This window comes from Asterias amurensis, chromosome 15 (assembly GCF_032118995.1).
Source record: "Asterias amurensis chromosome 15, ASM3211899v1".
NCBI classification, from domain to species: domain Eukaryota; kingdom Metazoa; phylum Echinodermata; class Asteroidea; order Forcipulatida; family Asteriidae; genus Asterias; species Asterias amurensis.
The window spans coordinates 8,983,444-8,989,664 of NC_092662.1; positions in this window are offsets into that span (position 1 = coordinate 8,983,444).

A 6,221-nucleotide genomic window follows, 5' to 3' on the forward strand; every position below is an offset into this window, starting at 1 on the left:
TGTTAGTTTCAATCTGAACGCTCATCCATTATAAATGTCTTACCAAATCAATATTCGAGGAAGTCGAGGAAATTGCAGTTGAAGATAACATCCAACACTTTACAATCGATTGTTTTGCATTATTCCATCATCTGAATAACTTCTATGAACTTGCACAACATTCCCGATAAAACAAACTGAGGTTTTTGCGTATGTTTTCTTTTGAGAATGTGAGCACCGCAAGCCATGGGCAGTGGGAACAGGGATCGGACAGGGCATTTTCCCCAAGCCCACACCGAACCTGGGGCAGTGGCAACAGGGATCGGACAGGGCATTTTCCCCAAGCCCACACCGAACCTGGGGCAGTGGCAACATGGATCGGGCAGGGCATTTTCCCCAAGCCCACACCGAACCTGGGGCAGTGGCAACATGGATCGGGCAGGGCATTTTCCCCAAGCCCACACCGAACCTGGGGCAGTGGCAACAGGGATCGGACAGGGCATTTTCCCCAAGCCCACACCGAACCTGGGGCAGTGGCAACAGGGATCGGACAGGGCATTTTCCCCAAGCCCACACCGAACCTGGGGCAGTGGCAACAGGGATCGGGCAGTGTTTCCACATGGAGTCGACAACCCCTTTCACTTGCTTGAGTTTCACACAGCCTGAATGAACACCCTCACCCTGACCCCACCCTCACCCCACCCTCACCCCACCATCACACAAACCTCGCACAAATCCTCCTCAGCCAACCCTCACCCCTGTAAAATTCAAGATTCTCGCGGACAGTGAGCTTTTCAGTGAAATTGAAACAACAAACTTACAAATCATCATATCTCTTGCATAACAAAACATCCCTGAACAAGAATGGTATGTATTTAACGTTGAGAGGGTGAAGACCATTGCATTTGAATGATGAGTGTACTGTGGGCCTAGAATAACCACACCCATCCTGTTTGAATACAGAGTTGGTAATCTAAATCATAAGAGGAAATGTTAGTTTCAATCTGAACGCTCATCCATTATAAATGTCTTACCAAATCAATATTCGAGGAAGTCGAGGAAATTGCAGTTGAAGATAACATCCAACACTTTACAATCGATTGTTTTGCATTATTCCATCATCTGAATAACTTCTATGAACTTGCACAACATTCCCGATAAAACAAACTGAGGTTTTTGCGTATGTTTTCTTTTGAGAATGTGAGCACCGCAAGCCATGGGCAGTGGGAACAGGGATCGGACAGGGCATTTTCCCCAAGCCCACACCGAACCTGGGGCAGTGGCAACAGGGATCGGACAGGGCATTTTCCCCAAGCCCACACCGAACCTGGGGCAGTGGCAACATGGATCGGGCAGGGCATTTTCCCCAAGCCCACACCGAACCTGGGGCAGTGGCAACATGGATCGGGCAGGGCATTTTCCCCAAGCCCACACCGAACCTGGGGCAGTGGCAACAGGGATCGGACAGGGCATTTTCCCCAAGCCCACACCGAACCTGGGGCAGTGGCAACAGGGATCGGACAGGGCATTTTCCCCAAGCCCACACCGAACCTGGGGCAGTGGCAACAGGGATCGGGCAGGGCATTTTCCCCAAGCCCACACCGAACCATGGGCAGTGTCAACAGGGATCGGACAGGGCATTTTCCCCAAGCCACCACCGAACCATGGGCGGTAGAAACGGGGTGTCGGATGGGGACATCCCCAAACCCACATCGAACCATGGGCGATGGGCAGTACTCCCAAACACCTTAGCCACTGGAAATGAAGACTGTGGCAAGGGGCGGTGGTGGGGTGACGCAGGGTGGGGGAGGGGGGTCCAAACCCACCATGACACCGAACCATTAGGGCGGTGGGAAACGGACGATAGCTAATTTGTCACCCACCCCACTTTCTACTCCCCATACCCCTTTTCAAACTGTTCCACCGTAGCTACACATCGAGATTGATGGCATTTCCACATGATGGTTGGATTGTGCATTATTTTAGTAAGCTAGAACGGTGTTATTTTCCCTTAAGAATCCTGACACATTGGTTCGTATGCTTTCGCCCTAGATTTGAAAGCAGAGCTGAGCCGAGTCACGTCAGATGGCTCCAATCTAAACTCAAGTTCCATAATTTTATGAAAGCATCCGTCTGTTGTTGCTTGGCAGAAACATGTTCGAAAATATTTTCCCAAAATATCGTCTTCGGGACTTGTCTCATTGGCACAAATGCACTGAGGAAGTTCCAATAATGTCAATTGATTAAAGAGATTTGTACAGCTTTAGTTGTAGTCTTATTTTTCAAATTGCTCGTATAAGTGTTTCGGAAACTCTTGTAATGAAAAGTTTGTACACGTATAATAGCTTTCTTGAGAATGATTTAGATTGAAGCGCTTTCGTCTGTCAGAAAAAAATAAACATTTAAAGCCCAAATGTGTTCAGTGCCTTTATGTAAATATAATTTTACAAGCACTCTTTGGTGTCAAAGTCTCAGATATTCAATTAAAAAAATAAGCACAAATCCCGGATCTGTCTAAATAAAAAGGTTTCTGTGGGGACTTGAAACACTATCTGGACTTTTGTATATTATTGTGTTTTAATTTACAGCGCCAACTAATAGAATTGTCCTTCCCATTTACAGAACAAAGGAATATGCACAGAGTCACTGTAAACCAAAGTAGTGCCATGTGTTTCAAGTCCCTCAAATGTCGACCTCTTTTTGTCTCAGGTCTACACTCCGTAGGTAGCGTTAAAAACAATATTATTGTGATGAACATAATTTGAGAAAGTATTACACAAAACGGTTTACTGAAGAAACCTACACAAGAATCGAAGAATTTTTAAACATCACTGTTAATTTGTTTTAATTGATCCATTCTTAAACAATAGAAACAGAGAGGTCTTGAAAAGAAATCAAGTCTGACCCTAATTATTAAATGCAGCTGGTCGAAGCAAAAACAATTTATTAGCTATGGGCACTGGAAGAAGGGGTGGGAACGTTCAAAATCGCTTGCAACGGCTGGGTTCGAACCCACCTCTCTACAAAGTACTTACGCTTGGTCGGAAAAAGGAAAATGATTTCAAATCACATTTTATAAATTAACGACAGATCCAGTTCTGAAAACCTCTAGATGTTATGATAAAGGTTCTCTAAAGCATGTTCGACGGCTATTGGATGGTCACATCGTCGAAACTAGCTTCAGAGCACGATCAGACCTAGAAAACTATGTTTCTGTCTTCTTCTTCAAAAAAAATGGTCAGTTCTTGGTTTGCCGGTTTAACTTGAAGTCAAACTGGGCTTCCTTGTGGAGAAATGGGGCTCGGCCAGAATCGCCATTTATAATGGCTGGGGTCGAACCTTGGACCACGGATGACCTAAGAACTGACCATATATTAGAGAAAACAAAATCATAGTCCAGTCGTGACATCCGATACTAAATGGTGAAGTTAATCCCACACACGCATCACCTCGGTACGATGGGCGCCACGCCCGATCGTTCTAAAGTTCCCGCAGTGTTCCGGTGATGAGAAAGATGAATCCCAGGAGATAGCATCAGAGTCGCTGTCTCTGCAATGGTAACTCAAGTCCACGGAGGAGTCGCTGTCGTCTCCCTCGCAGGGACGATCCATGGGCGGACCGTACACTGTGAACTCGGACTGTGCAGGGGCAGCAGGTCTCGTCTTGGTCTTATGTCGACGGCCATCAGAGATGACGTTGTCCATATGCCGGGAGAGTCCTTTCACGTCGCTGAGGAGGCCCTTGAGTTGGCTTTCTACACTCAGCATCTGTGAGATCTCTTCGACTGACAGCTCGCTGTCTGGTTTGAACAACATCATCTTATCCACTAAGCGGGGGTTGATGGCTCTCCCGCTCAGGCATAGATCTGGAGTGCTTGGTCTATCCAGCAGAAGATCTACTTCCTCCTCAACTGTAACATTGATCTTGTCAATGATCTTAACAAGGTAGTCCCCATCTCCGGACTCACCAATGCCAGTTGATCTCCCACGCTCCTTGGGCAGTCGACGGGCCACTAGACTCTCAACAACCGTAGGTGTTACGGCCGGGTCCACACGTGGCCTGTGCTTCCAGAAGAGCGTTTTCCACAGTCGAAAGAAACCACAAGATGGTTTGATGGGGCTTTCTTCCAACTCTTCCACAGATGTTACAGTGGGTTGTTTTTTCGCCTTGAATCGCATAATTTTGAGAGATAAAAACTCACCGCTCAAAAGCTGAACTCAAAGAAATTTTGCAGAACACAAAATGACAACGTTTTTCTGTTGCCAGTCGTTGATATAAGCTTCGGTTGGTGTGGGTCTCAACAAGTTCCTGTGACGTAACAATGCTTTTTTTCTTTTGTTTACAAAACCATGTCAGATGAGGTAGGTAATGAAGAGCTATCATTGGCTGAGGGTCCTGCGCAGAGCGTACACACGCGCGTGCACGTGTCCATTGTTTGGCATCAAGTCCACCACCACACCATGGCCACACCACTTGCAGTGACTGCGCCTATGGCCTCGTTTTGGGCTAGAATTGTGACGTACTCATGCATAAATATATCAACCATTATTTTATCAACAAAATACATGTCAAACAATGGACGCGTGCACGCGTGTATGTACGCTATGCGCAGGACTCTTAGCCAATGACATCTTTTCATTAACCTCATCTGAGATGGAACTGTTTGATGGCGTCTGTTTGTAAACAAGATATAAATGTTTAATGACGCCTTTATAAAAAGCATTGTTACGTCACACAAACTTGTTGAGACCCACACCAACCGAAGCTTATATCAACGACTGGCAACAGAAAAACGTTGTCATTTTGTGTTCTGCAAAATTTCTTTGAGTTCAGCTTTTGAGTGGTGAGTTTTTATCTCTCAAAATTATGCGATTCAAGGCGAAAAAACAACCCACTGTAACATCTGTGGAAGAGTTGGAAGAAAGCCCCATCAAACCATCTTGTGGTTTCTTTCGACTGTGGAAAACGCTCTTCTGGAAGCACAGGCCACGTGTGGGCCCGGCCGTAACACCTACGGTTGTTGAGAGTCTAGTGGCCCGTCGACTGCCCAAGGAGCGTGGGAGATCAACTGGCATTGGTGGGTCCGGAGATGGGGACTACTTTGTTAAGATCATTGACAAGATCAATGTTACAGTTGAGGAGGAAGTAGATCTGCTGCTGGATAGACCAAGCACTCCAGATCTATGCCTGAGCGGGAGAGCCATCAACCCCCGCTTAGTGGATAAGATGATGTTGTTCAAACCAGACAGCGAGCTGTCAGTCGAAGAGATCTCACAGATGCTGAGTGTAGAAAGCCAACTCAAGGGCCTCCTCAGCGACGTGAAAGGACTCTCCCGGCATATGGACAACGTCATCTCTGATGGCCGTCGACATAAGACCAAGACGAGACCTGCTGCCCCTGCACAGTCCGAGTTCACAGTGTACGGTCCGCCCATGGATCGTCCCTGCGAGGGAGACGACAGCGACTCCTCCGTGGACTTGAGCTACCATTGCAGAGACAGCGACTCTGATGCTATCTCATGGGATTCATCTTTCTCATCACCGGAACACTGCGGGAACTTCAGAACGATCGGGCGTGGCGCCCATCGTACCGAGGTGTTGCGTGTGTGGGATTAACTTCACCATTTAGTATCAGTTGTCACCGACTGGACTATGATTTTATTTTCTCTAATATATGGTCAGTTCTTAGGTCATCCGTGGACCAAGGTTCGACCCCAGCCATTATAAATGGCGATTCTGGTCGAGCCCCATTTCTCCACAAGGAAGCCCAGTTTGACTTCAAGTTAAACCGGCAAACCAAGAACTGACCATTTTTTTTTAAGAAGAAGACAGAAACATAGTTTTCTAGGTCTGATCGTGCTCTGAAGCTAGTTTCGACGATGTGACCATCCAATAGCCGTCGAACATGCTTTAGAGAACCTTTATCATAACATCTAGAGGTTTTCAGAACTGGATCTGTCGTTAATTTATAAAATGTGAGTTGAAATCATTTTCCTTTTTCTGACCAAGCATGAGTACTTTGTAGAGAGGTGGGTTCGAACCCAGCCTTTGCAGGCGATTTTGAACGTTCTCACCCCTTCTTCCAGTGCTCACAGCTAATAATTTATTTTTGCTTCGACCAGCTGCATTTAAAAATTAGGGTCAGACTTGATTTCTTTTCAAGACCTCTCTGTTTCTATTGTTTAAGAATGGATCAATAAAAACAAATTAACAGTGATGTTAAATTCGTCGATTGTTGTGTG